We start from the raw sequence: 10,388 nt of genomic DNA on the forward strand, positions 1-10,388 counted from the left end.
TGGCATCCGTCTCTTTTTCGCGCTAATCGCAGCACACTCCTGCCAGCCACCCCAGTCAGCAGCATCTTCGAATCTGAGGAAAATGATGTAAACCTAAAGAAAGGCAGTGTCACGGTTGTTGTATGAAGGGGCAAGCAGGCAACGGGCCAACCCATCAGCCGAGCTGGCGAAAGGCGTTATGTTGTACCCCGCTCCGCTCACACCCCTCCATAGACATGTCCTGCATTGGAGCGAGCTCAGTAGATCTGCTGTTGTCGTCGACTTCGTTATTATTGTGGCCCTCCGCCCAATGTCCCAGCCCAACACATTCCTCAACTGACAGCAGGAGTAGCCTTTGTAGAGGTGTAATCCCTGTGGCTGCTGCCGTTGACCATGGCCGTCAGTGGGCGTGCCGTTCGCGTTACAGGCTTGGTCGAACACGATAGAAGCAAACACCAACGTCGACCAGTCAGTGAGGACGACTACGAAGACGCTGGGGACACAGCAAAACGACGAGCTAGGGGGTCGAAGACAGTGAGAGACAAGAGAGATCGGTGTAAGTTGGCCTCGATGGACGTGGCCGTTACTACTACTTTGGCCATGCTGAACTTTCCGTGCGGTGTCGGCGGGACACCCGTAATGACTTCCGCTGTTCTTCCGGGAACGGAATCCCCTACGGCGTCTCCCCTTTTTCCCGCTTTTGCCTCCTGTCCATGTTCAACTCTAGCAGCAGTCGAATGGCCGAGTTTTCCCATTCCTTAGCTATCACCGCAAAGTTGCTGCTGCTGTTGTTGCAGCAATACTGTCGTATCTCCCAAGCTCCCACGATGCCCGGGGCTCAGTACAGTTATCGGACGAATGTACCAGCGAGAGTTACGTAGCCGAGTAAGACATCCCATGCTCCTACCAGCCACAACAGTACCGCTTGCTTGGTAATTTTAGTTGAACCACATGCGTAGTCGGCGGTCAAAAGCAGCTGCCGTAAGTGTGAACACCTATTGAAAGCTCACACGGTCTAATCTGTACTACAAAAGTACGATGACCTACCATGGTGGACGCCAGCCATCAAAAGAGGCACAAAGGCTAGTCTGATCGAGCCTGAGACGATGCCCGTTTGCCCCCCCCCCCCCCAAACCACAAACAGAACCACTCAAACTTGCGCTTTAAAGGAGGTCTCAAGTGAGCGAGCAATGATCACACATTACTACAGAAAGCGTGATCGCCTATAGAATACTGCACAACGCGCTGACCAATTGAAGAGAAGTAGCGTTCGCCTGGCGAAAGCAAGCTGCCCGACCGGAAACGGAAGTGCGCCTGCTGGACTCAGATACAGAAACTCTCAGCACCTCCCGTTGGTTCCCTAGCTCGGTAGGACCCCACTAGCCCCCTGTCACGGAAACTTGTCGAGACCTCGTATGAAGGAGTACTTTAAGTGGAATCTGTTTAGGGAGTAGAAACAGTTCCCCCGATGGAGTCATCCACTCTGTGAAAACACTCGTCGCCGTGTACAGACTAAGCACAAACGACAATCTCGTTAGACAGCACAAAAGAGCGATATTAATAATAAGAATTGATTGCGCCAGACGTAATCAATTTCTGTTATTATTGTAAAAGATCGTATGGAGCAAAAACGTTTTCTGCCAAGTTCTGCGTATTTCACGTTGTGACGACAGCGCAAGATGCTAACGTTATTAGAGTGCACACAGCTGACAGAACGTGTTTCGTGACCCAAGCGTTGATGTGTCTGCCCCGAGTCACGCACACTGACTTAGCTCTCTGTTTGCGTATCTTTGTTGCTACATCTTACCATAGCAAAATAAGAAAGTCAACGCGCTTCCCTTCATCTTGAGATCTATTCATTTTCAGCCTGAGAGTATCTACACACTTTGAATATGATGTGTCGAAACGAGATGTAGAAGCGAACATTTCGCGATTAGTGTTACCGTTAATAGCCGTTAATTGAAAATGCCTTTTCTGCAAGCACAAGCTATTTTTGTAATTTAGTAGAAGTCAGCCCTTCGTAAAGGGAAAAGCGCATGTTAGACCGGTTTGCAACTGTTTCATCTCATACAAAGGAAGCATTTGTGTACATATGAGAGTTCGCATATAGAGATATAGCGCATAGCGATTCCGGCTTCGCAAGCCGACGGTTCCGATTCGCGAATGGCTCGGCCGTGTCATACCGTGCAAACTACCATGTTCATGAAACACGAGGTGAAATAACAATTAACACAGCAGGTTGCCTCCTGAAGCAAGCCGCCATTGTTCCTATTTTGTTTGTGAAGGGTACTCAGTTTCTGTGTTCCATATATCATCATCGAGCGACATGAGATCGTTGACGGATAGCCATTAAGAAAATTCAAAATTTTTTTCTTCCTCATATCTCGTTTTTGCGAATCGTAGAGCTGGCGCTCATTGCTATTTGAATATCAAATCGACACTATATATTGATAGTAATGATGATAACAAAATAATAGTAGTAATGGCAATATTAATTATGGTAATAACCTTATCTCGTGCTGCTCACTCGTTTGGCAAGCCCTAGCATGTGCAAAAAGGGATTATGGGCTGTGCTGTTGGCGCGAGTCGGATCAGTCAAAAAGAAAGCAGCTTCCAACAGACCCATATGGGCAGTCAGGCAAACGGACGAATGAGCAAGCCAGCAAAAAGAGCCTGGTACATCGCGTCGTTTATGCGAAGCTACAACCAGCAGGCCCGTCCTGAACTGAACCTTTCCTGCTGTCACGGATTCTGCTCTCGGAAGAGAAACCACCATGAGTAACAGCAGGGACACAACTCTCAGCGCAACGGTGAGCCGAGCAGCCACACTTGGGCAGATTCACACGATTTTTCTTCGCATTCGGAAGCTTAAATCGATCGGCTGTGTGTGCACCCTGTTTCGCGCAGAGAGCACAAGTAACCTTCGATAACCAACAAAACGGGATTCAATTCTTATAGATCCTACAGCACGCCCAATGCATTACGCGCTCACGACGCTGATGAACATATTACTTCGTTGTGTGCAGCATGTACACACAATATCCTATGTCCTCTTCTTGCTTCTCCCCACCGGGAAATAGAGCTATATAGCATTGCAGATGATTGTGGTAATATATTGCGCTATTTAATATTACCGAATAATATATGCAATAAAAGTAATTATGCCAGCATTAAAAAGCCACCACAGGTATACCTGCTTAATCGCTCAACTTACATGTACACAGTGTTAACAACGATGATAAATTTTGTCTTTGACCCCACCTCTCCTCTAGAAAGCAAACACGTCGGCAGAACGATACGACTGTAATTATACGACCATAAAACATAAACAAGTAAAACGCAAACAAAATACATCACTAGGAACAACCTTTAGTCTGTCAGTTGACCATCGCGCTACAAGTGGCAAGTCTCAAACGAAATTCACCTGTCTTGGGCCGAACTGCTATGCTTCATTGAAGTTTCAGCTTGACGAAGTGTTATCTATCTTTGTAATTTTTATTTGTTTCGTATTGAATCCCGCCTTCATTTCTGTGACTAATGGATCTTTAGATTACAAATTCGTTGTAGAGATAAGCTCAAAGGTACAATTTCAGCGCAACACTCATTAGTTACTAGGAGATGTAAGATATTTAATATCAAATCTGCCCTAGCATCCTGGCCTGAATGTATACATTTCTCTAATAATATTGTATGGTACATTTTGTGTTGTTTGATTCGTGACCGATAGATGAATGTTACCTGTTACTGATTATAACTACCGTCTATATCTAACACATTGTGGAAGGAATGTCTGGATGAAGTCATTTCTCATAAATTGGATTAAATGATCTGGACAACATTAGCGCGCAGGCGTTTGCATAGTACTCTACGCCGAACGTCCTTCAGAACTTTACTCTAAAGCGATAACAGTGTTTCTGAACATTTGCCGCATACCGCTATGCAGAATACCCGTCGCATTTTTTGGGCACCCAAATTAATTTTGTTGTATCAGCAAACTAGCTAGTTCATTGAGATAAAGGATCGATGGCGTTATTCTACTACTACTACTACTACTAGAAGCATTATTCACGCCATAACACCCGTTACGTCAAGCAACGCGTATGCAGTAAATTTAACTATTCATAGTATTGACGTTTATCACCAATGTGTAGGAAGGAACAACGAATATGACTAGTTAGAGCATTTTCTCTCACAAGCTTGCGTTTTTAAATGGCTGCGTAATGCTAACGTTCGTCCCCATTCAGAAAGATAAGGACATTTCAAAAAAATGCGCCAAAATAAATTCGGCTTCCCGCTTGCGTACCCATTCCCGCCGGTGCTGAGATTGGTCTGCTCCCTTTTTTATGCTATCGTTATCCTGTATGGCCACTGGTACAGAAAATATGCATCCCTGCTTCTTGATACGGCTGTACGAGAGATCTTTTTGCGGGTGTGAGTGTGTGTGTGTGTCCCCTTCACGGACGCTCATCGAATGCGGTCGACGACGCCATACTATGGATTAAACAAACTCCAGTTCGCCTGCCCATTGGACGAGAAATTCAAACTGCTCGCAGCGCCACCTACGGTAGCTGGCCGAGTTAAAAATATGATTGATGTGGCGAGCCGTATGTCTGGTGTAGGCCACACTAGCACTTCGCGCCTTCATTTCGGTGAGTCTCGGTGTGAGCGAATATGCGTGTGTGCAGCATGAGAAGCCGACATTGTCGCTTAGTGAGCTGATCTAGACGGCCTAGCTGGCCGGACCAAACCTAAAAGTAAGCGAGGGTGAATGGAAACTCAAGCAAAGATAGACGGAGTCGGATCGCGGCTTCAGCGCGAGGCGCCCTTAGGTCATCCTGTATTATACATACTTTACTCATAGGTTGAAAGAGGCTGAAGGCTGCCTCCGATTGCTGCTGCTTCTCTCTCCGGTCCATCGTTCGGTCGCTGCAGCATTCATCGGTCACCATAATCGGCAGACGGCGACCGGCGACCAGCAGCCGACGACGACGATAATGATGATTCCTGATGATGAACAGCTTCGTTCGACGACGACGAGGACCAACGAAAGAAGCAGGCACATGTGTAAGGGGCCTTTTGGCGGGAGAGAAAGACGAGGAGTAAGATAGAAAGAATGGGTTCGGATGGGAATTATGTATGATGCATACGCTACGATTATAGTGGGACAGACACCTATAACACGGAGTAGCGCATAGAGAAGCAACGAAGGGGGCGACAACGCACGGACAAAAACAGAAACATCGTTGATCTTCTTGTTCTTGTTTTGGTCGGGCGAAGATAAAGCGAGCAGCCTGGACTGATGACAGCGTTCTAAGCCGCCGATAGAACAGCAGTGAACGGAAGGACCCCGGGGGATAGGGTGAGGGCATATACCCTGAGATACATCCATGAGCATGCCATCCGTGCGCACATATGCATGTATAGGAGCTGCTGGCCAATTGTGTTGGTGGCCGAATTATTTTACAGCAAACGCTGTTATCGCTTGAGGTGGTCAGAAGTGGGCCAATTGCTGAAAGCAACTGCAGCACCAAGAATAATTGCCGGACCATGGGGCTATGGTGGCAAAACCAGAATAATAATAATGCCGGATATGACAGGCGAAAGCAAATATGACGGATGATCTCCCCAAAGCGAGCAATCTGATTGGCTGGCTAGCCGCGACAAGGCTCTAAGGCTGGCTGGCAGGCAGGCAGGCAGGCAGACAGGCAGTGGCAGCGATAGGCAGGGACGAGAAAAACAATAGGAAGGCAGATTTCTCTGATTAAAGCGGACGAATATGGTGCATGACGAACAGCAAATGCTGGCTCTCTCTGCCCGTATAAATTAGATCCCTGAAAATCTGCAAAATCATAAGGGTGTTTTGTCTATTCGAATGAATCAAAACTAAAGAGACCGGACCAAGCCACGAACTAAGCAGACGACACCTTAGCAGTAAAAAATCGAATGTAATTTAAAAAAAAAAAAAGCCATTTTTGGCTTATCTCACATTGATAACTTTCGTAAATGGGTGTGCTGACTCACCTAATTTCTGGCGCACCGGAACTCATTATTTTGCAAGCAATATTGCACGAATTTGTGTTGTCAATTAAAAGCAATGTACTAACTATTGTCCGCGTCTCGATTAGATTAAGAGCTGAATGCTTGATTTAGTGGGAAGTATACCGAATATCTTTCATGAACCTGTTGTGACGGTTCTTCCTCCATTCCATAATGTGAGCTCAGCTCTTGCTTTTGATATCCTTCAGTTTGTCCTTAGGCCACTATTGTACTAATCTGAAAGTCACTTGACAGTCGAATGAGGGAGCTATCGTTATGAGTCTTATGAAGTTACTTACAGTGGTAAAAACAATGAAGTAAGGCCTCACGTACACATTGATATTGAATGGTCCTGAGAATTTTCCGCTATCAAAACGCTTTGGTACAGATTAACTGTCGATTGACAAAAGCGTACTACTGCAGCGAAAGAAGAGCAGGGGCCTTACGTTTTAAAATCGAGCTGGGCTCGAAACCATTTGATGATACACACGAAGTCGTATGACTAGAATTTTTTTTAACAACAGAGTTCCGGAAAACAGCAAATAAATAGCTAAGGTACACGGAGGCTTGGCTAAAAGGACACTATGTGAATAAGATAACAAAACGTACGTACTGCTAGGGAGTCATAGATGTGTGCAAAATCCCCGTCATGTAAGGACGTCGCGGTGATAGCGTAGTGGGTAACGTGTCTTTCCCGCTAATCTTAGAGAGACGTTGTGGTCCAGCCTCGGGCCAAGCATGCTTAAAGTCAGCCGTCTGTCTGATCGAATGCGTAATGGCGATAACGGACGTAAAACTCGAAACATGGAGAAATCTGTAGGGAAAGGTGAGCCTAATATTAGTATTCGATTTGATCGTGTTCTACATTTGGGAATTATTGAGATGTGGATGAACAGATACAGCCGATATGAAATCTACATGCTTTCTAGATGGGATTGTCCGAAACAAGCTGTAAACACATCCGACTGATACGTATGGGTTCCATAGAAACTGTAGGGCAACGAAATGTTCTGGATATTATACAAAACGGAGAAGGTAGCGTACAGAATGTAAGAAAATTATTTACCCGTAATAACGAATATTCGTGTCTGTCACATAAACAGTACCGATTTATCGAATATGCCCCATAATAATAATAATAATAATAATAAGTCGTTCAATTATAATAAGAAACGAGACAGCAAACGATAGTAGCATGAAATGACAAGCAAACTATGACTACGCTATCTGACATTTCGATATATCATTTGCTACGTAGAAAAAGGTATCGCTACATAATATAGCATGTCAATGTACAATAGCGGTTGGCAGACACCCCTAGCAACAGTAGTACTAACCTCGAGACCAATGCGAATGCGGCCATAGGATGCATTGTTATTAGGCTTGAATTTAGAAAAGCGCGTAAATTGAAGACAGCAAAACTGGCCAGGAGCCACCCCTCTTAATGCCGTTCTGTTGCTTTTACTAGATACGATGCTTTCTGCTGGTAAACCTGGCCTGTCATAGTTGCGTGGATAAGAAACAGGAGCCCTCGTCAGGGCAGAGAAAGGTTTTTCTAGGCGATGCAGACCGCAACACAAGTCGAAAGTGAAGCGGAACGCTTTGTGTCATCTATCGACTCCGCAACAGAACTACCAACAGGCGCTAGCGGAATCGGGCTGGTTGCTGGCGGCGGCTAAGCAAGCTCGTCTCGCTCGTGTCCGGTGGCAACATCGGGAGGAGCAGACGCCCCACGCCAGCGGTAGTTCGCTAGGCCCCATTGCTCAGCTAGCGCGTGACAAATCCAAAGGAGCACGCACACTGTAGGTACTCAGAAGCAACAGCAACAGCAGCAGCAGCGGCAGCAAAAGCAACGCCGACAACAGTAATCTCAGCAGTAAGAACATTCGCCATCACAACGACCAGCAACAACTCCCACATCGGCAGTAGCGATAACGGCGACCTGCGGCGGGCGCGGTCGTGGTAAGTTGTTTGGAGAGGAGCAAGTGGCGAGGAGAGACGCGACACGCAAGTAGTCCCTGGTAGAGGACCAAATCGAAAAAAAGGCGAGAGGAACCAATCGAGACTCTGGGATCGAGGAAAAGGAGCACGTAAAGGGAGAGAATGATAGTACCAACCCGTAGATATGTACAAACAGTATGGCCTTCCGGCGGCAGGCATGGTTCTGCACGCAGATGCAGGACCGAACGAAGAACAGCGCTGACGCTCGTGCGCGTGTTTGTTTGCCCGCCCTCCTACTGCCACCACTGCCACCGCTAACGCGACCACCACTTACTCTCTCTGTCCTTTCTCTCATTCTCGCTTTCTCTCTCTCTCTCTCTCTCTCTCTTCCAAATAGTTGGTTGCCATGTGTTCCCATCAGCAGTAACATCGAAGATTGAACTCCACTCAATTAGGGGCATCGTCAAGCTGTTACGAACCCAGCAGGGTGCTCGGTCCCGCAACTCAACAGTGAGTGCAAAAGTACAAATCACATCGACACGGACAAACTCTCACAGGTCGAAATACATCCTAGTGCATCCCAAAGCTCTCATGAAAGGCCCACACCGCCTCGTATCGTACCTTCAATGAGCGTTGTATCCCGCATACGCGTTCCATAGAAAGATCAAGAATATAGACAGGTTTTCAACGAACAGATGCACGGACATACGGAAAGCAGTTTACTCAGACCACGACCATCATGTAGTTTTCTTGTTGGCAGGGGGTAAACGAGGGTCTAAGCGTTCAGCAAGGAAGAAAGATGAAAATGTTGTTGAAAGGAAACTCTCAGCTATGCGCTCTTACAGGTACCCTGAATCGGACGAGTAGTACCGGACAGACAAACGAACGAGAAAAAATAAAAGCCGAGCAAAAAGAGAGCGGCAAAACAAATTCTGGGAGGTAAGAAAAGGAGAGCAAAAGACTAGGAGTACCTCCCACCAGCACAGCAGGGGCTGCAGTAGCGGCTGGTCGGTTCCTCGTGGTCGCAGTCGACTGGCAAGGCTGGGTGTCGCTGCTGGCAGGCTTCGGACGCTTCCGCGTTCGGCTTTGCCAGCGCAGAACATTGCGCAGGCGGTTTGTCTGCTCTTATGAACAAAGGCCCAACACATACGAACGCAAACCCATGTGCGACGCGGCTAACTGCCTCGTCGGCCAGCGATAGATAGGAGCCACTGCAGTCGCTGCGGCTGGCCCCGCTTGGCCTGGCCATGTCTTGCTTCAGCCCGATTCAAGTTGCGACAATGCGAATCATCCGCCCGAGGCTGCGCTAGTTGTAGGTATTCGTCTACAAGACAGCCCCGAAACGGCCCTTTGCGTGATCCCTAGCCATTTAGTAGCTTGTGCATTTATACAAACGCACATACCGCACACGTATAGGGGAGCATAGGGCAGAGAACCAAGTGAACGTGCGGACAGACGGATAGACAGACACACACCTACATACATAGAGATATACACACAGCGACGAGCTTACGTACCCAAAGGCCCCTACAACCACGAATAGGTACAGTCGCACATCCAGCATCTGGAGAACAGAAAGAATACAACATTAGTAATCGTAGTGGTAACGTTAGGCACGGAAACCCGGTGGCCTAGGCTGGCTCGTTGAGTGAAGTAACAAATGGCGATCGCGGGACGAGCACCACCTGCAGAGGATGCTCGGGCACAGGACCAGAAAGTCCTGCTACGGTTGAAGTTTCCCTAGCCTTTCGCTGTTCTGGGGAAGATGGCTATACATGAATACTTCGACATTATAAGGGTTAGGCTTGAGGACGTCATGAGGCTTTGATGGAGATTGAAAACATTCCTTAACATTGGGCTTCTCCTAAATTGTTTGCGGTGTAATAACTTTTATTGAATTAACATCGAGTGAATCTCTCACACGGACCATTGCTTTTAGTGGTTGTATCGATACTGGGAGGGGGCATATGTCTCGGTTGCACTATTCGTAACACGAAGTCCGAACCGCCATTGCAGCAGCCACTGCTTATTTGCGTTAAGCATGCGCCACAGTCTCATCTGAAGCAAGGTTATAAATACACAGTACCGTCTGTAGCTTGCATCTGATTACCATAACCTTTAAGCTATCTTTCATTGTCCGTCACGATCTCATTCATCATAGGCTAATATAGCTCTAAAGTGAAGTATTTTATAGTGAAGAACGTTCAACGATGATAAGATGAACCATTGAATAGTCCGCGATGTTTTGTTAGATCTCGTTCGGTGAGACTATGATGTTATTGCTGCTGCTGCTGCTGCTGATGGTTTTTAACTTTATTTTATCGAAACTTAACTTTGTACTTATCATTTTAGGTTGATCACAGTCATTTCTAGGATGTCACTCGGCTACTAAACAAATGCTCCTTCATCGCCACACAGGTTAAGGGTTCAGG

At 46.8% G+C, this 10,388-nt stretch overlaps 1 long non-coding RNA gene across 1 annotated transcript; it reads right to left on the bottom strand.

Annotated features, from left to right (window-relative positions):
* Positions 1-2,337: 2,337 nt before the first annotated feature.
* LOC147758480 (uncharacterized) lies at positions 2,338-9,772 on the bottom strand. Its single transcript, XR_015318830.1, has 4 exons — positions 7,353-9,772; positions 6,629-6,829; positions 6,142-6,262; positions 2,338-5,818 (listed from the first exon to the last, which is right to left on the bottom strand). It is a non-coding gene; the product is annotated as an uncharacterized LOC147758480 (long non-coding RNA).
* Positions 9,773-10,388: the final 616 nt, after the last annotated feature.

Source organism: Varroa destructor, unplaced genomic scaffold, assembly GCF_002443255.2.
Source record: "Varroa destructor unplaced genomic scaffold, Vdes_3.0 BEIS01000001.1, whole genome shotgun sequence".
NCBI classification, from domain to species: Eukaryota; Metazoa; Arthropoda; class Arachnida; order Mesostigmata; family Varroidae; genus Varroa; species Varroa destructor.